The sequence below is a fragment of the Lissotriton helveticus genome, chromosome 7 (genome assembly GCF_964261635.1).
Source record: "Lissotriton helveticus chromosome 7, aLisHel1.1, whole genome shotgun sequence".
Taxonomy (NCBI): Eukaryota; Metazoa; Chordata; class Amphibia; order Caudata; family Salamandridae; genus Lissotriton; species Lissotriton helveticus.
The window spans coordinates 987,485,441-987,512,509 of NC_136068.1; the positions used below are offsets into that span (position 1 = coordinate 987,485,441).

General features: G+C 45.1%; 1 long non-coding RNA gene across 1 annotated transcript in view; it reads right to left on the reverse strand.

The window, feature by feature from the left end:
• Window positions 1-1,863: 1,863 nt before the first annotated feature.
• The window catches only part of LOC144769498 (uncharacterized), a 362,974-nt gene continuing 337,768 nt past the window's right edge, over window positions 1,864-27,069 (reverse strand). The window contains exon 8 of the long non-coding RNA XR_013598712.1: window positions 1,864-2,417. This is a non-coding gene — a long non-coding RNA (uncharacterized LOC144769498). The remainder of the gene's footprint in view (window positions 2,418-27,069) is intronic.

Below are 27,069 nucleotides of genomic sequence, written 5' to 3' on the forward strand. Positions count from 1 at the left end.
TGTCGGCTCTGGATACTGATGGCAGTGACAACACCAAAGCACAGATTGAAAAAATTGCCAAAAGAAGATAGAAAGCACCAGAGTTATTAAAGAGTTTTGATGCCAAACTTCAACTTTTCACCTGACCGGATCAAGCCATATCACAGTGACTAAGAGACAAGCTTTTTTTTTATTCGGTCCATCATGTAACACCTGTTTCTTTAGGACACACCTCTATAAGGTGTGTAACCTCTGTTTGACAATGGGTCATTTTATGGGCTGGATGTCAAGCGTTTCAGTTTCAAGAAAAGTGTTCATCATAGAAAGTGAAAACCATAGGGGATGATGGATGGAGTGTTGAACATTGCAAGCACTCACCCCCAGTCAACTAATCTGGGTTTAATCCATCATCATTCTTTAGCTCACTCCGCCACCCCAGTTCAGACATGGCCATATGCAAGTCAGTCTGACCCTGTGCCTCATGGGAACAGTCCAGCCCGAACTGCCAAGCCATGTCTTCCCTGGACCGGAAACAAGCATCCTGGGACCGGTTTCTGGCTAATCAGCTGTCATCAGCCAGACTAGCTTGAATCCAGTGGCAAAGTGAGTAAGTGACCCACGTCTGGGCATACCCTGGCAACTTAGAGCGAACAAAGCAAAACCAAAGGGGATGACGGACCTAATACTGCGGTCTGAACCACCCGTGTTCCGACTACGCAATCTACCACGCTTGCCTTAACCCATCATATGCCGTAACCATGCATATGCGTGGTTAAGGCAGTCCGCTGTATAGCTGCTGAAGGACGGAAGCAGGAAGACTCCATGGTGAAGTAAGTGGAGCTGGGTTTTTTTTAGGGCTGGGAGGGTGTTGAGGTAGGTTTTAGGGCAGTGGAAGGCTGTGGGGTAGTTTAAGGGATAGCGTAGGGTTTTAGGCCTTAGGGCAGTGGGTAGTTGGGGTCGTTTTTAGGGGGGGTAGGGTAGGTTGTAGGGCAGTAGAAGGGGTTGTGGCAGTTTAAGGGACAGCGCTGGGGCGGGGCAGGGTAGTGTAGGGTTTTAGGCCTTGGAGCAGTAAGAGGGGTATGGGTAGTGAGGGTTGTTTTTAGGGCAGTGGAGGCAGTTGGGGTGGTTTAAGGGACAGTGCTGAGGGGTCAGGTAGAATAAGTTAGGGTGCAGTGTTTTAGGCTTTAGGGCAGTGGGAGGGGAATTGGTAGTTGGTGTCATTTTTTGGGCAGGGGTCGGCATAGGTTTTAGGAGGGTGGAAGGAGTTTGGGTACTTTAAGGGACAGTGTGGGGGCAGGAGGCCGTGGTAGTGTAGGGTTTTAGTCCTTAGAGCAGTGGGAGGGGAATGGGTAGTTGGGGTGGTTTTTAGTGTTGGTGGTCGGAGTAGGTTTTAGGGCAGTGGAAGGGGCTGGGGTAGTTTAAGGGGCAGCGCTGGGGAGCTGGGTGGTCAGAATAGTGTAAGTTAGGGGGCAGGATTGTAGGCCTTAGGGGAGTGGAAGGGACATGGGTAGTTGGGGTAGTAGTTTTTAGGGTGGGGTGGGTTTGGTTTTAGGCCTTAGAGCAGTGGGAGTATAGTTGTGAGTGTTCCAGCCAGCTGCCCAATCCGGCATGCTTGAGATTTGTGTATTCTCCACTTGTTTTGCGTGTGCGCAGAATGAGACCGCTACCATACTCGCAGGAAATAGGAGGGAATCTTAATGTAGAATGACAACTCTAGCAACGATTGAAAAACATAACTACTAACTGAAACCTTTTTGGGTTGGAATTATCCACGAACTTAAGAAACCTCGTGATACAACTCATAGCCCTGAAGAAGTCGTGGGGAAATCCCATGTAACAGTGTCGAAATATGTGTTGGATAAGAATCAGCTAAGTGAAGTGCAGATTGGACTTCACTTACAGAAGAAACTTGAATAAAGAACCTTGAAAAGCACAAGAAAAACGAATTTTGGTTTATAAATTTACCATTTATGTTTGTAGCTATCATACATGTGCAAAGGTTTTGCATTTTGTGTGTCAGACGTCTGGTCGGTCTCTCTCAAAGTCCTTGTACAGTGTTGTTCTTTCACCCTGTTTCTCATCTCATTTTCTCTTTTATCTCTTGTCTTTCTGTCTCCTTACCTGACGTCTTTCATCTTCCATGTCTCTTTCTTGATTTGGTGAATGGCCATTCTGTTTTTCTCCAAATTTGGTGTAATCTGTGTCTTTATGGTCTCTCTCGTCCTTGCTGTTTATCTCACTCCCTTGCTCTCTCTAGTCTGGTGCCTCCTTCACACTTGTCTCCTTTTGTCATTTGCCCTTTTACTGCCAAGTCTTTCTTTAATCTACAATTCCGTCTCTGGAGTCTTTTCTTTTTTCCCACTTACAATCTTGCCAGTCTCCTGTCTCTGTGTCTCCATTTTCCCTCTGCTGCATTCGTCCCGGCACCGTCGTGCACACTGAAAGTGAAAGAAATAGATATTGAGGGGCTTATTCATGAGCCCCTTGAGACACTTTTGCGGTGCCATTGCATCACTTTTCATGACGCAGCGTAAACAATGTGCCATGTTGTGCCATATTTACAAAGGGGCGCATCTAGGTAGATGTCTCATCTTGTGAACCCTTGTGCCAGGTATAATGTATCCAGGGTGGGTGTTCCCCGCAAGAAAGCCTCACAGAAGTGGAGCAGTGAAATCTATCAGATTTCATTGCGTCACTTCTAGGATGCTACTGTGTCAAAACCTTATGCCTGCCTCATAGCAGGTGTAAAGGTGACACAGTACAGTGTGTATAGGCCTCCCTCAGGCATTGCTGAGTTGCATCATGCTTAAGACTCAAACTCCAGCAATGCATGAGTTTTGCGCCAACAGATGCATCAGGATTCCTGACCCATCTGTCACTCCTTGTGACATGGAGCGTCGTACAGTAAATACGGCTTATCCATGGTGTCGCAAGCAGGGTGCAGTGAAAACTTTCACATCACTGTTTTATTGCAGCTATGCAACACTTTTCATAAATGAGGCCCTGAGTTTTGCAATGGCTCCTTTCAGCATCGAAATTATTTTGAAACTGTAGATTACTTTAGAGCAGAATTCTTCGATCTGTGGGGCACGACACCATCTCAAGGGGGGCGCGCACTCCACACTAAGATCTTCCCTTTGCTGGTGTTTTATTGTCCCGCACAGCAAGTCTTCACCCATTTCAAATGGGATTTTTTTTATTGTAGAGCTCGGTAACAGAGGGTTGGAGGGGGAAGGGAGGGGAAATAGATAAGGCACGTGCTTTTGTTATGTACAGAGCTGAGTTAACTGTCCCAGGAGGGGGTTAATTCTTAGAGCTGAAATGCTTCAGCTGCAGTGGGAGACAGGGGGTCTCCGGCTAAAAACAAAAGCAAACAAACATACAGTCCTGTTCCTTCCTGTTCTATTTCATAGAGAGGAGACTCCTTGCCTCCCACTGCAGCTGAAATGACAGTCTGTTCCTTGCTTTCAGTTTTAGCAGAGGAGACATCCTGCCTCCCACTGCAGCTGAAGCATTTCAACTCTACAAGTTTAACCCCGTCTTGGGAGGGTTAGCTCTTAGCAAAAGGAGATGAAGTTTCTTTTAAATTTACACAGGCAGGTGTGCAATGCCCACAGGGCTTCAAGTTGCCAAAAATAAAATGCCAGCCAGCCATGTGTTGTTTAACCAGCCTGCAAATTGATTGTCTTGACACTAAACATGCTTATAAAGAAGTATGTATACATTTGTAATGTGAATTTTCTGTCTTTGTTCCATTTTATTATCAGTCATGGATCATTCAGGCAGCACTAGAAGACAACTAACAGTGCTTCTATTTGTATTAGCTGTTGAAGGTATGCACACACAAGTGCTGACAATACAGCTTTAGGTGACTGTTTATTTTTTATTTTTGTACTGCCTGGGACATCAAAATAATTAGCTGGCAACCCTGATCATAAAACTGGAAGTTTGTTGTAAGATCAGCACATTCATTTCCTCCACCCTGATCCCTGGTTAATGCCATAATATCAATAGTTTTTTTTTTTTTGCAGAGTTTTATATAGCGCGAACTAGAACCGAACCGAATCAGTTATCAGAGCGCTTTACATAGCACCAGTTACGTTACATCAGGACACACTTTCTTTTTTTTTTTTTAGGCACGGGCAATAGTTTAACATATCTGAAACCCTATGCTGCTGTCAATAGCATGCTGAGTTACTGCAAGTGTCTGGGAATGCACCCTGCATTCAGACAACTTGCTCCTCATTCTCGTCTCATTCTCGTCCTTCACTTTCACGCTCACCCTGCACTCACATCGATTGCAATGCCCTCACTCTGATCCCGATGCACTCACACCATTCACCTGCTTACCCTGTACTCACAGTGATCACTCTGCTCTCAGAAAGCACTTGCGCTGTTCACCCTGTACCTCACCCTACAGACACACAAGCACACTACTCACCCTGCACTCATGTGACACTTCACTCACCTGTTCCCCTTACTGCTCAATCTGCGATCTCACTCAAATAAGACCATCACTAACCATACATTCATTCGTCCCACTCTGCACTTACTGATTGTTGTTGGAGCCGCCTCCCTGCATCTCTTCGAAGGGGCACTTCCGGTCGCCCTGCTGGAAGAGCGGTTAGCGCTCTAGTGTTCTATTTCCTGCTGGCTACTTAGGCAGAGCAGGGGCCGCAGCGCGCTGCGGGAAGGAGACAGTGGCAGTGTCTCCAACCCGTTCTGCGTTCGGACCTTGGCAGTAAGATTGAGACAGCGCTCGTCTGTTTTAAAACTTTGTGCTTTTAAAATATAAATTGTGTATTCTGATTAGCGCCTTGCAAGAACTGTGTCTTTTGTAAAATTCACCTTCCCCCTGCACCACACGCCTTACTGATTGTTGTTGGAGCCGCCTCCCTGCATCTCTTCGAAGGGGCACTTCCGGTCGCCCTGCTGGAAGAGCGGTTAGCGCTCTAGTGTTCTATTTCCTGCTGGCTACTTAGCCTTCGCAGTCCCTCGGGCGCGCAGCGTCCGCGCGCAGCCCCGCCAAAGAGCTGCCCGTCTGCGCCCGTCCGCGCTTAGACAGCGCCAGGCGCCAGTCTCTCTGGTAGTTTCATTCTATTGTTACACGGTAAGATGTGCTACTCCAAAGCTGAACTGCTTGGTCTTCAGCACTCCACCTGCACCTGTGCTAGACGCAATCCGGCCCACATACGTCATCCCTTACTTCATCCCTCTCAACTTTGCTCTACTATAAAACCTACACTCAAACCCCCCAAGACCCACACTCTCAGGATAGGTCATCTTAATGTGAGATCTATGCATAAACACCACTCTGACATTTTCGACCTCCTAACTGACCACTCTCTTGATGCCCTGTTCATGACTGAAACGTGGCTTCTTGATGAAATGGACTCGGTCTGCAACTTGGCGACCCCCATAGGTTATACCATTCACACTGTGAATAGGAGCACGAGAGGGGGGGGCTTGGCTTTAATAATCAAATCCCACCTTCACTGTCAATTCAGCAAAACAGATATTAAGGGCTGTGAAAGCGCGCGTTTTCTCGATCAAAATCAACTCTCAGTTCTGCGCGACGGGGCTCTTAATTTATAGACCCCCTGGTGCAGACACCCCTTTCATTTGCTCACTCTTACAGTTTTTGGACACCAATATTCTCAAATCAGCTAACTTTACGATCATAGGTGATCTGAATCTTCATCTTGACAAGGACTCCGAACCCAAAATTGCCTCCTTTCTCGCAGATCTTGCGGCGTTCCAACTTACTCAACTTGTGATGGGCTCTACTCACAGAGCGGGTCATCTTTTGGACCCCATTTTCTCCAACATCACTAGCTGCTCCGCAGACACGCCAATCCCTATGACCTGGACCGATCATCATTTAGTTACTCTGTCTATCTCGTGCAATTTGAGACCTGCAGCGGCACCTACTCCTCTAGTCCAGAAACGGCCATGGAGAAAACTTCATCTTGAAGACCTACATAATCTCCTGGTATTAAATCCACCACCCTTTACTGAAGATTTAGATGTTAGCTATGACCAGTTCTGCCTTTGGATCACTCAGGCACTTGATACTCTGATCCCGGCCAGATACTCCAAGACTCGCATCCACACTACTAGTCCGTGGTATAATTCCGAATTAGCAATCCTGAAAAAGGAATGCAAAAAGGCAGAGAGGGGTTGGAGGAAAAACTACGATGCTAATCTCAAATTGGACTATGTCATGCTTCAAAAAACCTATCATCGTAAGATTTGCAAAACAAGGGCGGCATATTATGCCAATGAAATTAATAACAGCTCTAACACCTCGAAAGCTGTATTTAAAATTTTGAAAGATCTTACCGCAAAAAAAACCGTCAATACCACTACCTCCTCCCCTGACCTCTGTAATAATATGGCCAACTTCTTCACTAATAAGATTAAGAAAATTTATGACACCTTTCCTAAAGGCCCGCAGCCATCGGCCATTTTTGACCCTACTAGGCCCTCTCTCTCCTCTTTATCTACGCTTGAGCGAGAGAGTTTCCAAAAAATCTGCAAAAAGATTAAATCAGGCTCCCCGGCAGATCCCCTTAAACCGGATACCTTCTGCGAAGCCCACGAAACTATCACTGAGCACATCCGAGAAATCATCAACCGGTCCCTTTTGACCGCCAAAGTTCCCTCTAAGTGGAAGCAGGCCTGGGTTTCCCCCATTCTAAAACAACCCACTCTAGACCCCTCGCTTCCTGAGAACTTCAGACCCATCTCCCTGCTCCCCTGGCCTGCCAAAATCATCGAGGCACACGTCAACAACATTCTGTCAGACTTCCTCCTCACCAATAACATCTTGGATGACTCTCAGCACGGGTTTAGAGCTGGTCATAGCACCGAGACCGCCTTGCTCAGTGTTTCAGAGGACCTCCGTACCATCCTTGACACTGGCGGCACGGCAGCACTGGTCCTGTTGGACCTTAGTGCTGCCTTCGATACGGTGTCACACGAGGTCCTCTTGACGAGACTGGAGGAAATTGGAATCACAGGGTCAGCGCTGGGCTGGTTCAGAGACTTCTTTTCTAACAGGTCTTTTAGAGTCTCTACCCCCCCTTACATCTCTGAGGAACATAACATTGGACAGGGAGTGCCGCAAGGCTCTTCCCTGAGCCCTACCCTGTTCAATGTATATGTCCGCCCCCTGGCGGAGGTGGCTAGAAGAAATGGACTTGCACTGGTATCCTATGCAGATGATACCCAGTTGGTGGTGGCATTTAATGACAACAGTGGTCTGGAGGCACATCACTTTAAACAGACACTCACTGACATCACCAACTGGATGACGACAAATTTCCTTCAATTAAACGCCGGGAAAACGGAGGTACTCCTCTTGGGCAAAAACACTTCGGCCTGGGGTGACAACTGGTGGCCGGATGCCCTAGGCTCACCCCCTATGCCTAAGGAATGTGTCAAAAACCTGGGAGTTTGGGTGGACTCTGCCCTAAAGTTCACGCACCACACAAAAAAAGTTGCCGCCACATGCTTTGGCGTCCTGCGTAACATCAGGCCCATCCTGAAGTTCTTCGACTGCCGCACTCGCCAAGTTATCGTCCAGGCGACCATCCTTTCCAGACTGGACTATGCCAGCTCCCTCCTATTGGGGGCTAATCTAGCTGAAATCACTAGACTGCAGAGAGTTCAGAATGCGGCAGCCAGGGCTCTGGTGGGTCTCCCGCGCCATTCCTCGGTTGCCCGAACCTTGAAGAAACTGCATTGGCTCCCGGTGGGCAAAAGGATCCAGTTCAAAGCATTGTGCTTCGCTTTCAAAATTCTCAAAACCTCTTCCCCCCCAATGCTTCGCCTGCTTCTGTCAGAGTACATCCCTAGGAGATCGCTCCGGTCAGAGGGGCAGCATCTTGCGATCATCCCCCGCACCAGACTGGCCAGAGTGGGCGGCCGCTCCTTTAGCTTCCTGGCGGCCAAGTTATGGAATAGTCTACCTGAAGCTATCCGCGGGATACAGGATCTCCTAGCCTTCAGAAAGGCTGTCAAAACTCACCTCTTTCAACAATAGTTTCTTTTGCGCCTCCACCTCACTGTAAACTGTCTGTCCGCAGCGCCGGGACGCCCCTTTGCTGGGGCAGCCGTGCGCTATACAAATCACCATAACATTAACATTAACATTAACACTTACATCCGCACCCAAATTCATATGGTCACCTCACTCACCCTGCAGTCACGCCTCTTACCCTACTCTCACACTGTTGCATGGCTCACCCTGCACTCACATGGGTACTCCTGCCACCCACACAGCACAGAGGGTTAATGCGCCTGCTACAAAGAATGTGTCCATGCAGATCAAAGAACTGAGTGTGAGTAAACAATGAGTAGTGCTATAAAAAATGAAATGTTTGCCAGAAAGGTGCTATAGAGAGATGAGGTGCATTGTTGGTGAGTGATAGTGAGGAAATTGGTGGAGGAGGAGCAAATGGGGAAGGGGCGCCAAAACAGACCGTTCCACTGTGTGCGACCAAGCGCTAGGGACAGCCCTGGCTGGGAGTGTTCGCCCCCACCTGAAGTTCGGGTCTAGTTGCTCCCCTGTACACAAGTATGGGCATGTCGTGCCCAGTTCTGTCAAGTATCACGCATTTCAGTGCGGTGTTCCGCATCACCGCACTGAAATGCATTGTCACGCATTTCCACTGACTGCACTCTGCTGATAGTGCCAGCTGAAACTGGCAACGTAACGCCAGGGTGCCAGTGGGCGCACTGGCGCCTCTGACACCTCTGTGCCTGCAGCTCAGCTCCCCGCAGATCCAATCGCGCTCTGGAAGTGCTACAATGTTACACTCTATCTGCAAGACCGCCTGCAGATAATTGACACAAAATTCTCGAGCGGGGCCTGCCCTCTCAGTTCCGTTAGTTGTGGCGCCAGCGCCGTGTGGGGGAATCAATGACCTCACGTCCTTTGCAGGAAGGATTCGGAAGTAAGGTCTGTCAGAAGTGGCAACCGGAGACTCCGCACGGACTGGAGTTAACTTGGAAGACTGCGCAGTATTACCGGGCCGGCGTTAACGGACCACCACAGTGACTGGGCACTGCAGCATCGACCTGCAGCACTGACTGTCTGTCTCATCATCATCATGGTCGCGCGGCAGAGGCATCCATCGGGCGCTGCGAGGAGACTGCTGCATGTAGTGCTGTGCGGCCTGTGGTAAGCTGCAAGACAGAGGAATTAATGTGTGCGCGAGCGGAGTCCTCTTTAATACTCATATTCCTGATTTATATGTCATACAGCAGAAACGGGGCCCTGAAAGAATAATTTGTGAATGACTAATGTATTGTCTCAATTAAAATCAATACAATTAATCGCAGTAAATCAGAGAAGAGAAAAGAACAGAATTAAAAACGTGTAACCCGCGAGGACCCGAAATATTAAGTCTATATGAAACGACCCAAGATAAAATAAAAATATGTATCAAATAGCTGTCCAGCCGCAATAATAATAATCAGAACGTTCACTTACTTTAATGAGTTTCCCGTAGCGTGCTGCTACTGTGGCCACCGACGACCACGTGCGACTGGATCCACCGCAGCGGCCCCGGTGCTCAGAGAGACACTACAGTAGTGCCTGCCAGTGCCACAGTCACTGCACTGTTATACTCACACGTGCAGCGCATGCTGCCGAGTCCTCCCCGGGCTTCACAGTGTCGGAGTGAAGAGCAGCGCACAGACCACATGGGACAATCCCCCTTGGCTGAACTCAGACTACACTACCATGAAAAAGGTAAAACACACCAAATAATTAAAGACAGGTTGCCTTGGAACAGTAATTAACTTGTTTTCCATGCTGCTGCCAAAGCCTGTGACCTGTTAAGCAGCGGGTGACCCGAACTTGCATTTCCTGTTATTAACTCCTTTCAAAATCCAAGATTTGTCTAACAATTCATATATTGCCGCGACATAAAATGTTCACTATACATTATACACTTATTTTTTCAATCACGCTGATTAGGCTTTAATTAATATGACTCTATTGGCTGAGATTTAAATACATACAATTTAGGCTTGGAACTTTAGTCACAGTCGTGTAAACATAGTGTCGGAGAAGAATATTGTAAAAGTCTGTCCCTCTTCCATAGCTCTAGCTGTGGCAAATAGGTGTGTCACAGTTGGCTGTGTCATGTAAACTTTCAATTGATGGGCGCATCAGGCTGTGTATTTTATCTCATTGCCTTAAACTGACGTACTCTGCAATGTGGAAAATAACCCACTCTTTAGAACTTATTTTTTATAGAGTGATTTGTAACGCTCACCTTCCATTTGTAAGCACTGCATATTTCTTCTCAAAATGTCACCTCACACCTCAATGATTCCATCATAAAGTAAATACTTTTCACTGTTTATGAGGTCATTCAAACAAAAATGTTCAGTATGATAAACACTTTGGGTGTGTTGCAGCTGTTTTAAGACTGCTCACAGACCACAACAGTGCAAACAAAAAGTCATTTGTGAATTGAACTAGTTACATGGACATGACTGCTTTGCTCCACTCATGAAAAAGTGTCACTCTGAGTCTCCGGTTACTGTCATTCCATTTCTAATGCTTTGCAGCAGGTTTAAGATCTTTTTAGAGTTTCTCGTTGCTCTAATGAGTGTAATTTCTGATATTTATACGTTTCCCTTATCTTTATTGCTTGATTTTTGCTCGAGAGAAAGTGTCACTCATAGTTGTTGAAATGTCACTCATAATTACACTGAAATTATGAAAATGTCACACATAGCAATCTGAAACCTTGGCAGCTATGCGTGCCCCATCAAGGTTTTCTTCCTAAATTACAAAAGGACACATTTACATGTACTGCAATCCAGCCTTTCAGGGGGTACTTGATAGAGGCAGCTATTACTATTTGCAGAGAAATGTTGTAGTTTGATGCAACAACCATAAAAAAGTTTATTTTAGATAAAAACGAGTCCTCACATGTGAGAAATTGGTGGATATCACAGATATTATTCGCTGTAAAATTTGTGGCTGCTGCTTTGTTACAACAGTGAAAACACACATCACTATCTCTGAATATTAGATGTAAACACTTTTGGAATTTTTACCATATCGCCTGTGCACCGTTAGTAGCCTGGCTAAAGAGGGTATGGCAGAGCTGAAAGTGAATCATTTAATCTCAAAGCTGTTCTGAACAGGGGCCTCCAAAATAGTATTGTCCCAGGGCACCCAAAATCCTTAACATGTCCCTGCCACCACAAAGTCTGTTAGACAACATTGCTCTGAAGTAAAATAGGCAACATCATTAATTGATCATCAGTTCTATTTTTTTTAAACATAAGCCTGACGTGTCCTAAACCCCCACAGCTTCAGGCAAGTAACTTATTGACCCACTAAGGAATTCTCAATTAGGTTTTCGTTCAGCGCCCTCTCTGTAGACTTTCACTTTTGTCTTCGGATCCATAACTGGTTGGTGGGAAATTATCCCATTATAATGCTGCCTAAAACGTTTGTTAATGGTTTCTAGAGAAGAATTGTTTCTCGTGTACCAACTCTGAGGTAGGGAGTGCTCGAAAAATCTGATAACACTGTCTCCCTTACAGTCACTGTTATGGCTGAAAATCTCTGCAGAATATTCAGCTTTGAGAGAAACTGCTCTCAAAACTCTCTTGCCTTTTAGTTCGTCCTATTGTGTGAGTGTGCACTGGGGGTTGGTGCGGACCGGAATAACAGGCGTGGAGGCCGTATATATTGTGCTATGGTAGCTGTTTTATTGAATGTTAGTTCTCAGGATAGTGAAGAGGGTAGGAGTCCGGAAGCCGTAGAGAATTTCGCGTGCGTCCACTGGACAGTGGGGTCTTCAGGGCGTCTTCTGATCATCAGGGGGATCCGGTGTAACCTCGGAGGGAACAGAGAGACAGGGCGGTTTAGTCCTTTTTGACTCTGACCGTCGGAGTACTATCGCCAACACCCGGGGTGTGAGGGGACAAAGATGAACGTGAGGACGGGGACGGAAAAGGAGGGCTCAGAGGGAAGGGGGAGGAGAGGGGAATGGGGAGAGCGTGTCAAGGTGAGTGAGGGGGAATAGGTACTATGATACAAGAGATAGGTGTAGTGACGCTACTAAGTATTTACACAGTGCTTGGGTGATCTATTAGTGCAAATTAAGTCTATACAGGTATTTACATATATCTACAGAGGGGCACGGAGAAAATGTAACAGAGTACTCACGTGCCCCGCCGCAACTCTCCAGCGAGTCGCGGCCGCTCTCCAGCCACCTCCTGAGGACTCCACCACTCCTCGGTCCAGACGTCCTCCACTTCCTCGTTGTCGCTCCTCACACTCCTTACGCTCTCCTCCTCTGGTCCAATACGTGCTGTCTCCTGCCACGAGTCCGCTACCTGGAACGTTCTCCTCTCTTCGTCGCCGGCTTTTCTGTCTCTCGGGCTGCTGTTGGGGGCGGGACTTCCGGGGTCGCCGGAGGCCGCTTCCGGGTCGGAACTTCCGGGGTCGCAGGAAACCGCTTCCGGGTCAGTGCGCGATCCCGCTGATCGATCCGTATCCTGCAGGGAGAAAAACAAAGGAGGTGTCCTGGTCGTCATGGACGCAGGAGGGTTAGCGTTCATGTAATCCCTGCTCGGGCGCCGCCCTGTCGAGGTGAGGGGCGCCCCCCTTCCACAGTGAGATTGGGTTCTCATCACTCGTGGTATTAAAGACTAAGTACCGTTCAAGACTGGATCTGGAGCACAACCTGAGGATGGCAGTAGCAAAAATCCATCCACAGATTGACAGACTATGTGGCTAAAAGCTGGCATGCTCGTCACATTTATGTTGGTGGTATTATTATTAATCTAGGTCATGTGTAAAACAAAACATCCTAGTAAAAACAATTTGCACACATTTTATCTTGGAAAATTGTGATTTGAGCTGTGTAATAAGCCTCTGTCATTTCACCACACCCACTCACAAACCTGCAGTTTACTAAACACTGTTATAGTGTTGAACATTATATGCCGGATATGGCCGTGATATGCATGTGGCGGTCAATTCCAGAAATTTCTGTTGGGTGGTGGGGGGGCCCAACATCTACAAAAATTCAGCTGGGGGGGCTCAACCTACAAAAGTTTGAAGACCTCTGCTTTAGAGGGCTCTTTAGAAAGGGGAAATTCTGGGGACCCCTACAGACACACACACACAGCGGGCCCGTGATATAATGTTTGCACTGCTTCATAGCTCTGTAACGTCTGAGAGAGAAACCTGAAAAACAGATCACACTCAAAAAGTATTTGGTCCAGGAAATGGACCAGTCTCTAAAGGAGGATCAAATCTATGAAACAGACTTATCTCTAAAGAGGACTAAGTTCAAGACAAAGATCGATCTTGAAAGGAGGATCACATCTGTGATGTAGAATGACTTAAGGGGAAGGTAAACTTCTATATAAAGATTGGCCACCGAAAGAGGATTGCTCCAAACAACAATTTCAACTTCAAAAGCAGAGAAGATGGCAAGATGGCTGTCATCTGTGTCTGGAGGAGTTTGATCTCCAAAATCAGAAGTTTTGTTTTTGAGGCTCATGACTCCGGTAACCTGCAGGATTCAATGAGTCCGGATACGAGACTGTAACGACTGGGTTTTTGGAGTAGGTGGCCTATCGATAATGGCTGCCTCAGCCGTCACGTAATTATACTCTTCTCAGGAGACTATTTACAAGATGTTTAGAGAACTCACCTGAGAAGGCGATTAGTAGCTATTTACAAGCCTGTACAAGTAGGAATAACTAACATCTAGGGGATCCCTTATCTTATTCTTATTTACCTGATTTATAGTCGCCAGACTGTTTATTTACCTGATTTAACGTCGCCAGACGGTGTACTTACCTGTACTTACCTGATTTATAGTCGCCAGACTGTTTACTCACCTGATTTAAGGTACTTACCTGATTTAAAGTCGCCAGACTGTTTACCTAACTCTCGGGACCATTATGTTTATCTATGCTTCCTGACGTGATACCTTGTGTCTCCCGGCAGGGGTTCTATAAGGGTCGGTGGCACACACTTAGAATGCGCCAACGATATTTACTACTCACAATTTAGAAGAGTTATTAGATTAGAACATTTGGGAGCTCCTTCCAGCAATGGGCTACACCATTCCCCATTTCTCAGCTACCTGCTAGAAGGGTCCAATCACCTGCTAACCTGCCAGTATCTGGTTGAAGAAAAAGGTTAGTCCTGTCACGGAAACAACACTCAAATATATATATATGGGGAACCTTATATCTTTTATTCTCATTACGGTTAAAACATTGTCAGTTAATCACAGTTACAAACAGTTATTCATTACAACCTAAAAAGGGAGGAAATGTAGATTATTAGATCTATATTTATTCTATACTAACTCAGAACGCCTCACCTTATACGTGTGTCTTTCCATCTCAGCAGTGGAGCTAATCCCTTTCTGTATCCTGGATCTGCACTCGCTCGGGACTTTGCTCTCCCACTATGGCTCACGGGTACACGTCTGCACCGCTACACCTCGTCTACGCTGCTTTGGTTCTGGACTCGAACCCTCGTCTGGACTTCGTCTCGGTTTCTACCACTCCTGCATGTTGGCCTCACAGGATTCCTGATCTCCTCCTCCTCTTCGTTACAAGCTAGTAATTAATCACCAGCTCTCAGGACGACTTCATCTGTCTGCTCCACACGTAACTCTCTCACCGCCTGCTACTTGCTCTTTGATAATATATCTCTCCCTTCCTCTGTGGAAATTTCCAGCCATAGGCCGACTCCCACCGAATTCCTGTACCAGCCCCTGGCGTCCCACGCCGTCAGCAGTGGCCACCTGCGTATTGCGTCTACCACCAGTGAACAAAATACATTCCTTCGATAAGGGCCGGTCTCGGCCGGTTTCTAACTAGCGAACAACAGCTCTACAGTAAATATCACCTCTGCTCTGCAAGCACCTCAGAGAGCAGAGGCAACTATCTAAAATGGATGAGACAGCCATCCAAAATGGCTGCTCTCTGGCTTTTGGGCCTACAGGCCTAACTAACGGTAAAAAGGCACTAAACCCTGTCAAAGCGCATAGTTAAGCCCTATTAGTGAATGAAAAGGTTATTAGGACTGAAATGGTTGTATATTATAGTCGTATTGAGCACGAAAAGGGCTAGAAATTACCCGGGCGCTACATTCCACTCCCGACTATATATACTAGCATTGAAGGAGTAGAAAAACAACTAATCTTATGGGAATAATCTCACACTATGGGGAAGTCACTGGAAGAATAATAGGATACTATGCTAAATGATCTGTTCATAATTTTTGGGCGGAACATCTGGAAAAACGATGGTATACATTGGATACAGCAACAGATGGCAATTAGAATGCAAATTACCAAAACGATGCCACCTAAAATTTGTCGTAAGAAATGGAAATCTGGTAACCAGCTAAACAGCCAATCAAACCACCCTTCATTTGTATTTTTCTTAATTTCTTCGGTCAGTTTATGTAACTTGTTAAGATGAGATCTAATAGATTGAGAATGGTCTGATAAATTAATACAACACATGCCCTCAAAATCGGAGCAGCCATGACCATGTTTCAATAATAAGTAATCAATAGCGGCCCTGTTCTGTAAGATGGCACGGCGTTCTCCCTGATTGTCTAGTAACAGGTCAGTTAAAATTGTAGAAGTACTATTGATAGATTTTACCATCCAACAAGCGATCTTATTAATAGTTTTAGCATTATGCACAGATAAAGAAGGAACACCTATAATAGAAATCGCTAAACTAAGGTATTCAGATTTAGAATAAAGGTGAATTGAGGAATCACAGTCAGTGGACAGCATGACATCTCGTGTCACACGGGACGAAATTGTTCCATCAGGGGAGAATAGCAAAAGACTCAGTCTTGTTAGGGCACAGGGGCCACCAGAGATGTTTGCTGGGATATAAGACCAAGACCTATTTCCGCAGGAAAAGAGCCATCCAGTTGGTAATGATACATGGAGATAATGACTTGCAGTTACTATGATGCGTTTGCATCTCATCTTATTATTAAAGGAAGCACATGATTGTGCCGTTCTAGTTTGACACAAAATCATTTCATGAGTCGAATATGATGTAGAATGTTCCAGTCTTAATTGGGCACATTTGCCAATAAATCTAGGATCACATGTCATATTGTAGCAAGTATCCCCCTCAGTAATGTTAAATGTTAAGATTTGAAAAGTACGCGGGGGCTCAGGGTCGGTTAGGACCGTACACGAGGCACAGTAAGTATATGGGGTGAAATCTGGATAGATGAAGTCTGGATGAGTTTCAGTAACATTGAAAAAATGTAAAAGGGAGGTTGTAGAAATAGGGACGGTCACAAGACAAGTGGCAAGGATGTCGTTAACAGACTTCATTGCAGTCAGACAAAAATGGGAAGAATTAGTAATAGATTGGGCCAGGCTGACCCAAAAGTTCGTTTTCACGTCCCACGCCGCTTCAAGTCGACGTTCTCTGTCCATATTGTTAGTCCGGTCCCGGATGACGTCTTGACTCTCATTGCAGTAGACCCACGGGAGTCCAACGACGACACATCCGGCAGCAGCAATCCAGGCAATGATCTGCAATTCAAGAAACACGTATCATTTATTCTCGTAAATGACATTTGTCAGCCGGGACTACATCCCAGCCTTCTTGCCCTGGCCTCATCACTAGTATGGTATTATCCGATCCTGTTGCAATAATTTCAGCCTGTTCAGGGGGATTATTTGGTGATTGCACCCATACTCTAGCTCCGGGATTGTCAGTAGAACCAAAGCCACCGGTACCACGCATTGTTAACAGAGTTGGAGCTGCACCTTTCTGAATCACGCCACTGAATAAAGGCATAATGACCAATTGGGCAATTCTATCATTTTCGTTAATTGTAACTTCAGAATCGCCATTATTCAACAGGATAACTTTAATTTCTCCTTGGTAGTCACTGTCAATTACACCGCCAAGCACCTGGATACCTTTTAAAGCTAAACCAGATCTCGGGGCAATCAAGCCAAAATGTTCTGAAGGTATTTGGACACCTATTCCTGTTTCAATCATAGTGACTACGTTAATCTGTAAAAGGGTTCCTATTAAAGAATGCAGGTCTAAGCCTGCAGATCCAGGGGTAGCTCGACATGGAGCTAAGGCTCCGGGGGTGATTTCCCAATAGGAAACTGTACTTTTAATCGTATTAGGTTTAACCTCAACTGCTGGAGGGAATAAACGCATTAAAGGAGAATTATCATACAAATACGGTTGGTTATTCAAAATCAGCAATGCATCAGATAAATGGTCTCTCCAATTCTTTAAGGTACCATCTGACAATTTACGTAATTGACCTTTCAGTAATCCGTTCATCCGCTCAATCAGGCCGGATGCTTGTGGGTAATAGGGTATATGAAACACCCACTCAATATTATTTTCTGCACAGTAATTTTGCACTAATCTCCCTTTGAAATGCGATGCGTTGTCAGATTGCACCTGAAGTGGAGTACCATAGTACAATGTAATCAAATCTAATGTTTTCATGGTATTGATCTGGGTGGCATTTTTACATGGAAAGGCAATTAACATACCGCTAAAGGTATCAACTACAGAACAAACATATTGGCAATTTCTACTCATGGGTAAGGGACCGATATAATCGATTTGCCACACTTGGGCAGGGGATTTCCCTCGATGTAAGCGTCCTTTAACTATTCGAGGCACCTCTCTGTGTTGGGAATGCTGACATATTGGACAATGGAGTATAGCTGTTTTAATCAAATCAAAGGGAATATAAATGCCTCTCTCAGCAGCCCACCTGCTAGTAATTTTCTCGCCATAATGTCCTGCTTTTTGGTGAGCCCACTTCGCCAAGCCTGCCAAATCAGAGTTTTGTTGGTCCACCACTGCCTCATGGATCTTAGAGTGTTCGTCTGCAATATTATTAAATAATTTATCTAAAGAGTCAATGGGTGTATGAGCATCAACATGAAAAACTGTCACATCGCTTTGAGGAAGGAACTCCCAAATCTCCCTCCATAGCTCTTTGCCCCAGATTTCTTTGCCGTGGATCTTCCAGTTATGGAATTTCCACGTGGGCAACCACATTACTAGTCCATTCGCAGTGGACCATGAATCAGTAAAAATATGGCATTTTCCAGGCAATTCTTGTTTTATCACTTGATATACAGCATATAGCTCTGCAAACTGGCTACTTTGCCCTGCACCAGTCGTACTCAGTAATTTTTGGGTAGTGGGATTATATGATACCGCCTTCCAGTGTCTCTTCTCTCCTATGTACCTGGCTGAACCATCCGTAAACCAAACGTGTTTTCTGTCCTCCACGGACAAATCATCGAACGGCTTACCCCATTTAACAGGCGATTCCTGTACTACAGGTACGGAGCACTCATTCTCTCTCTCTCTGCCAGTGGCGCCTGCGCCACTTTTTCATGCAACATCGCCACTCCTTTTGGACCCACACGAGCCCGATCTTGTATGTACCACTTCCATTTAACGATACTCATTTCCTGAGCATGTCCAATTCTATGGGTTTTTGGGGAACTTAGAACCCATTGCATAATAGGAATCTCTGGTCTCAAAATCACGTCATGTCCCAGTGTCAATTGTTCAGTGTCTACCAACGCCCAGTAACATGCAAGCAACTGTTTCTCAAAAGGTGTATAACGCCCACCAGCGTCTGGTAATTTTTTAGTCCAGAAGCCTAAAGGTACTTTAGTATTGCCTTGCTTCTGCCATAAGCTCCAATTTGCATACATATCTTGTACAGATACATTCAAATCCACATCACCATCGCGCACTGGCCACAAATCCAAAGCATGCTGAATCGCTTCTTTCGCCAAATCAAATGCATCTTGCTGTGCTTTACTCCATTCAAACACATTCTTTTTACGAGTAACTTTGTACAAAGGGGCCAAAATCTGACTCAAATGCGGAATATGTTGGCGCCAAAAGCCAAATAAACCGATGAATTTTTGGACTTCTTTTCTATTTTTAGGGACAGCGAATTCTGCAATTTTCTGCTTCACTTGAGGAATTACTTCTCTATTTCCCTCATGCCAGTGAATTCCTAAAAATTTCACATGTTGCGCTGGACCCTGCAATTTATCAGGATTAATCTCCCAGCCTTTGCTTTGTAAATGTGCAACGATTTGCTCAAATTGTGTTCGCACCTGATCTTGAGTCTCACCTTGAATCAGTATGTCATCGATGTAATGACACACCTGAATTTTGGAATCAACAGTCACCTCATCCAAATGCTCTGCCACTATTCGATGACAGATTGTCGGACTATGCAAGTAGCCCTGGGGAAGGCTTCTGAACGTAATTTGACGTCCACTCCATGTAAAACTGAATTGTTCCTGACATTCGGGTGCAATTGGGATGGAAAAGAAAGCATTAGTAATATCAATGGTTGCATACCATGTCCCTGGATGTTTCTGAATTCTCTCAATCAAAGTGATAACATCAGGGACTGCAACAGTCAAAGGAGGTGTATGTTTATTTAACTCTCGGTAATCAACTGTCATGCGCCAAGAATTATCACTTTTGCGGACCGGCCAAACAGGATTGTTCCAAGCCGAAGTAACAGGAATTATTACTCCTGCGTCCATTAAATCTTGAATGGTAGCACTGATCTCATCATGCCCACCGGGAATGCGGTACTGTTTCATTGAAACCACTTTCGTGGCTTGAGGATCTTTAATCGGAGGCATCACTAGACGCCCAACTCTCACACTTTTTGTCGATATGTAGTAACAATGACCAAATTTATAACATCCATCATCCAAGTGCAATGTCATACCTTTTAAAATATCAATGCCAATTATATATTCATCAAGAGGTACCACTAATACATGGTACTCTTTTCGGGGATTTCTTCCAATTTTTAATTCAAGTTTAGTTTGTACTGCAGGGGTCTCCTTACCACCTAGTCCAGTAATCGTGTAACCCTGTCCTTTAAACTTTTTAGGATTTCCAGAAATTAGAGTGGCCTCCGCTCCAGTATCCACCAATGCTCGGCCCTCTGTATGTTTCGATGTCTCCAATATATCTCAATATCTACATAAGGCTATGGTCTTTACGAGACCAATTTCGCACTGGAGCTTGACCTACTTCCTATTCTCGTTTACTGTGTTTTCGCGCCCAAGACAAATCAGGGTAAAGACTCTCATATCGTTTGGGTAGTGTCGCAGCTCGTTCATATCTGTTATCCTCATAAAAAGGATTTTTGTCATTCATTAAATATTGTGAACCTCTCTCAGGGGATCGTGATTGTTTATCTCTCATCCGCACCTCTGGAGATCTCTCTCTCTCTCTCTCGTACAGACTGTTCTCTTTCTTTCCTGGGGTGAGACGATTCATCTTGTGTTCTATCCCACTCTCTTTCTCTCTCCCCTCTCTCTCTCACTCTCCGTCTCTTTCCCACGATGAGATCGAGAATCAAGGCCTCTGTCATCAGAATGGTCATGGGCCAGGTCCTGTTTATGAACTCTCCGAGCACCTTCCTTTCTATCCAAGCCGCGCTCACGAAACATGGCCCAAAGAACATTATTAGGTTGACTCTGAATGTCCTTCTCACGGACACCATCCTTTAGCAGAGCTGTGTACATATCACGTCTAGTGAATTTAAAATCATTAGTGCGGCTTTCCGGTTGGGATTGTCGTCCAGGTTTAAACCATTCACCCAACTCGCCAAGTTCACGCACAGCCTCAATCACTTCAGCCAAACGGTTACCAGTCTGATTAATTAACAAAGTCATCATAACTTGTTTGTAAGCAGGAGGAGACGTACGAATTATTCGGTTCCTCACAGAAGAATTAAGGATGCCATCCATCAAGCGATGAGCCGTCCCTAAAAAGATAGCAGTTTTCATACACTCCTCTTTCAAGCGCTGAGAAGCATCTCTCAAAGTAAACCATGGCTTGTCATTCAGAGGCCAATCAGATTCGGTAGGGTATTTACGATTACAGCCGTCAACAGCCAACTGCAAAAGATTAGTCTGATTATTGTTATTATAATGTCGAAAAGACTCTTGAATAGTAGAATCAACACTCAACGTACAAAACTTCATCGCATCACCGTGATCTAAAGAGATACCTGAAGCACCTGTGTCAAAAAGACGGACCATCCAAGTCAATAAAGATTCACCAGGCTTTTGTCGGAAGCGATCTAAAATGTCATTTAATTCTTGTTGTGTGTAATCTTCCAAGCTGTCAAGCGGAATACCATTGGGATTCTGAGGATTGCCCTGTAACTTACGTCGATGAATCGGATGAGCAGACACATCGGTAGGACCCTTAGAAGGGTCGCGACACGTATCACTAGAACGCGCAAGCACAGCAGTGTCATCATTAGAATTCAAAGAATCAGATGAATTCCAAATATCACCATCCCACTCATCGGGATTCCAATCAAGTCCTGCCTTCGCAACAACCATGCGCACTTTTCTGGAGTTAACCCTTCCACGTCGGTGTCTGTATTTGTACTTCGCAATGCGGACAGCAGCCCTTTCAGCTACAGCCTGATAAGTGTCAACTTGTCAGCAAGCAATTTATTTTGACATTGCAACAAAGTAAAATCATTTTGAACTTGAACAAATTGTTCTTCCAAGGTCTTAAACTCAGTTTGTAATTTAGTATTGTTCTCATGCAAAATTGTATACGCATGCAACAAAATCCAACCTCTCCGACCTACGAGAGGAAGCACAGAATCTTTCAAAATCGGGACTTTTTGCAAGCACGCAACCACCTGAGCTGGCTCGGCACGCCCTAAGCACGAAGTCCAGTTCTCACTCAGACCCGTGGAATTAGCCCATTCACGCGCAAGCGCTTCATAAGCAGTAGCCTCCCAACCAGGAATATCCACAGGCAATTGAAAAGTCGGTTTCACTTTTTTCGAAAACATTGTTATGTACAACAGAAATCAAAATCGATCAAAAATATATATATTTTTTTTTACACAAAATCAAATATATACAAAATCAAACACGGCGAGAACCCACAGATCCTCTCATGAAATCACTAAGGCATTCCCGCACCTATAGATCGAAAACGGTTTGTGACGCCAAATGTAACGACTGGGTTTTTGGAGTAGGTGGCCTATCGATAATGGCTGCCTCAGCCGTCACGTAATTATACTCTTCTCAGGAGACTATTTACAAGATGTTTAGAGAACTCACCTGAGAAGGCGATTAGTAGCTATTTACAAGCCTGTACAAGTAGGAATAACTAACATCTAGGGGATCCCTTATCTTATTCTTATTTACCTGATTTATAGTCGCCAGACTGTTTATTTACCTGATTTAACGTCGCCAGACGGTGTACTTACCTGATTTATAGTCGCCAGACTGTTTACTCACCTGATTTAAGGTACTTACCTGATTTAAAGTCGCCAGACTGTTTACCTAACTCTCGGGACCATTATGTTTATCTATGCTTCCTGACGTGATACCTTGTGTCTCCCGGCAGGGGTTCTATAAGGGTCGGTGGCACACACTTAGAATGCGCCAACGATATTTACTACTCACAATTTAGAAGAGTTATTAGATTAGAACATTTGGGAGCTCCTTCCAGCAATGGGCTACACCATTCCCCATTTCTCAGCTACCTGCTAGAAGGGTCCAATCACCTGCTAACCTGCCAGTATCTGGTTGAAGAAAAAGGTTAGTCCTGTCACGGAAACAACACTCAAATATATATATATGGGGAACCTTATATCTTTTATTCTCATTACGGTTAAAACATTGTCAGTTAATCACAGTTACAAACAGTTATTCATTACAACCTAAAAAGGGAGGAAATGTAGATTATTAGATCTATATTTATTCTATACTAACTCAGAACGCCTCACCTTATACGTGTGTCTTTCCATCTCAGCAGTGGAGCTAATCCCTTTCTGTATCCTGGATCTGCACTCGCTCGGGACTTTGCTCTCCCACTATGGCTCACGGGTACACGTCTGCACCGCTACACCTCGTCTACGCTGCTTTGGTTCTGGACTCGAACCCTCGTCTGGACTTCGTCTCGGTTTCTACCACTCCTGCATGTTGGCCTCACAGGATTCCTGATCTCCTCCTCCTCTTCGTTACAAGCTAGTAATTAATCACCAGCTCTCAGGACGACTTCATCTGTCTGCTCCACACGTAACTCTCTCACCGCCTGCTACTTGCTCTTTGATAATATATCTCTCCCTTCCTCTGTGGAAATTTCCAGCCATAGGCCGACTCCCACCAAATTCCTGTACCAGCCCCTGGCGTCCCACGCCGTCAGCAGTGGCCACCTGCGTATTGCGTCTACCACCAGTGAACAAAATACATTCCTTCGATAAGGGCCGGTCTCGGCCGGTTTCTAACTAGCGAACAACAGCTCTACAGTAAATATCACCTCTGCTCTGCAAGCACCTCAGAGAGCAGAGGCAACTATCTAAAATGGATGAGACAGCCATCCAAAATGGCTGCTCTCTGGCTTTTGGGCCTACAGGCCTAACTAACGGTAAAAAGGCACTAAACCCTGTCAAAGCACATAGTTAAGCCCTATTAGTGAATGAAAAGGTTATTAGGACTGAAATGGTTGTATATTATAGTCGTATTGAGCACGAAAAGGGCTAGAAATTACCCGGGCGCTACAGAGACGAAGAATATGCAATCGCAATGTAATGCAGGCTATTTATAGCACAGTAGCCACCATCGCAAACTCCAGCTTTGCATGATTAGCCACAGAAGAAAAGACATTCATCTTTGAGGAGATACATTTGGAGGAGCTGCAACATTATCCTATTTCTAAGAAATAGAAGGCTGAGAAAAGCAAGCACTGACAAAGCCCATATAGGTCATGGCAGTGAAACCCCTTGGTTTTGCCAGTGCTTTTGTATGTTTGATGGCTGCTGTGAATGAACGTAACTCTGATGTAGCCATCTTTGAATAGGGTTTCCAGCATCTCCTATAATCTTTCCTATGATCTTTCATGGCTTAAGATTCAGATAACCTTCCTGCACCAGAAGAAGAAGAACTAATTTACAATATGTCAGAGTTCTGGAAATAAACGTAGGGTCACCGGGAAACTCATAACAGTTCCAGCATTGTCATGAACCAAATTGGTATTGGAGTCACCAGAATTAGACTTACTGTCTAAAGTTTCATTTTAGCAGTGACTCTGGCTAATATTGTAAAATAAGACAATGCATATCAACCCATTCCTGCAGATATCCATCCACTGCACTTGCATGCAGTTCCGGCCTCCAGCTTAAATATTATAGATGCAAGGAGATCTGTCTTAGAAGAGCTTCAAAACTTTATGAGTGCCAGAAACACTCTGCGATTCAGCATCCAATCGCTCATGACACATACAGACATGGAATTCCAGTCCACTGTCACATCCTGATGGTATAGAAGATACTGAAATCTATTTCCTTAGGCAGATGTTCCAAAAATCCTTAGCCATCTCTACCAGGTTCCTGCATCTGGTTCCTACTAGGTGGTCTGTGTACTTGACCACTGGCATGTTGTCCATCTTCAGAAAGACACAAGAGGACACTGTGTCTTTTGACAAAGCTCGGATTCTGAAAGATTTTGCCAGGGTTTCCAGATAGTTGATATAAAGATGAAGCTCTACTTCTGACCAACATCCTCCCATAGAATTATGTACACATCTAGCCTCTCAATCTCAGCAGCTGACATCTAATTATATTGCCAGATCTAGAGCTGAAACAAAAATTGTCCTTCTGTTCCAGGCTTCTATGTGATCCAGCCACCACTGAACCTTCAACCTGGCCTCTTATGAAAGAACCAGCTCTAAATACTTCATTCCTTTTCTTTACTGAGAGGCCTTAAAACTCTGCTGGGCCTGTAGTAAAGGGGGCCGGTAAGATAGCCCAGATGGACGCCAACAGCAATCCCACTATTCTGGCTGACTGACATAGGGTTATCTTTCCTCCATTCCTTCTTGACCCTTCGTAGCAGTGAGGCTCAAATCCGTTACCAAAGAATCAAACACAAAGCCTAGAAAAACTTGGGACTGCTTCGGGACCAGTTCCAACTTCTCCTGATTGATAACAAGCCCCAAGAACTGAAGTAAAGTAATAGTGTTGTTCATATTGCACTTCAGTCTCTGACGTCATTGGTCTATCAGTAGACTATTATTCAGATACACAGTTAATCTTATATCCTGTATTCAAAAGTGTTTCACCACCGTTCGTAGTAGATTGGCAAAACACCACGGGTCAGAGAATAGACCGCAGCGAAGTGCCACAAACTCACAAATTTGCTCTCTTTAACTGAATTATAGAATCCTCCCTTGAGGAGCAAAGGTGAGGTGTGGCGCAGCAGCGAGGGCGGCTGACTCTGGAGCATAGGTCTCATGGTTAGATCCCCACCCCTGGCAGCAGCTCAGCATCATGTGACACAATAGCGCACTTAATCTTCTTGAAGGCCCCCTGCACCTTGAACCCCTTAAGTGGATGATATGTTTACGCTTTACAAATAGTAATTATTATTATAATTGTTTAAGAAGGTGCCATCAGATAAGCACTATTTAGGCCCAATTGCACTATCCAAACCGTCTGGAAATAAACGTCCATCAGAAATCAGATACCCTCCACCCTGAAGTGATAGTAGACCATCCGCTATTTGGATTTACACATTTTTAACTGGTCTAAAGCACCCTTGTCCTTTTTCCTCCACCAAAACGGTATTGCTCAAAAGCCCTCTGTGGTTCAGTATCAACCTGTAAATGGTGCCTTCCTTTTCCATCTCAGCCACTTCCAAAGCTATCAGGAGAAACTCCAAAGAGTCATGATCTGTAATTTCCACAGCTGGGGTCTCATCATCTGCACTGGATGAATTCTATATGAAGGCCTTTCACTTTCCTAGGACCCTTTTGTCCCCATAATCTTTGCCCACTGTCCCACAAACAGTCTTAATCTGCCCCCAATCTTAGATGAACAGAAAGGATAATGCTTTCGAGTATTCACCTGGAGTATTAGCTTCTCATTTGAAACCTTAGCCTCCTCTGCCAGTGGCTCCAGCTCTTGACTGAAAGAATGTTCCACTTTGACTTGTGCCTTGCCAACCTTTATTCCTTCTACCTCATCCTCTCTGGGGACCTTGTAGGTAAGGACCGCCAGAGGAGCGTCCCCAGGCACATCTGGCCCGGGGAACAACTTTTACTCCAAACATCTTTTCCATGGATGTTTGCCTCTTTTCCAAGTCTGAAGAAATAGTCACAAACTTCCTCAAATCCTTAATAAAAGTATTGCCTAACAGGTAACCTACACAATAGACCCCAAAATAGAAGTAGCCAAATCTACTTTCGGGTCCACCTTTAATAGGAGTGAAAATCTGCATTTGTTTGATAGGGCACTATTGGCATTCCTAATCATGCAGGCAGCTCTCTGAACCCAACTTGAAAAAGTGTCTGCTGACATCTGAACCTATGAGGACTTCGATTCTTCCAACGAATCCAGGATCTTGATAATCGGTCCAATAACATTCAGAAGCTTCACCTGACAGGTCTTCCATAAGTGGCGTATCCCTTTTTAGGGATATTTCATTTATGTAGCTAAAAAAAGCTACTTTTTGCATCTATATCAGGGGTAGCTCTTACCTTACCATCTAAAGACTGACAAGACCACCCCACCCTCATCCTACCTCTCACTTTCTTCTTGCGGGATTGTGTTCTCTTTTCTAGTCATATACTCTACCACTTCAAGGACAGGGACCCACTCAAATGCCCTTGGGTAGTGCAACAGGTCTGGCTCCAACATCCCCAACTGAGTTTGATGTTCCTCAGCCTCTCCAGATGAAAGAGGTCCAGGGTGCCAGGGTCTGCTGCACCCCGGTTCTTCCCTTGATAGCACCTTGTAATCTGATCTGCCCTCCCCTCATCCCCTCCTACGGGAGGAGTCTGGATCAGGTCAGGTTCCAAGACAACCAAGTACTCTTTTTCCATAGATTCATCAGTGTCCCAGGAGGGGTATACATCATTCAGGAGGTGCACTCTTTCCTTACCGAATTTTCTCTATCTGTCAAACTCCTCCAGGTGCCCTGCCTCATGCATTTTTGACACCTTAGGAGACTTAGATTG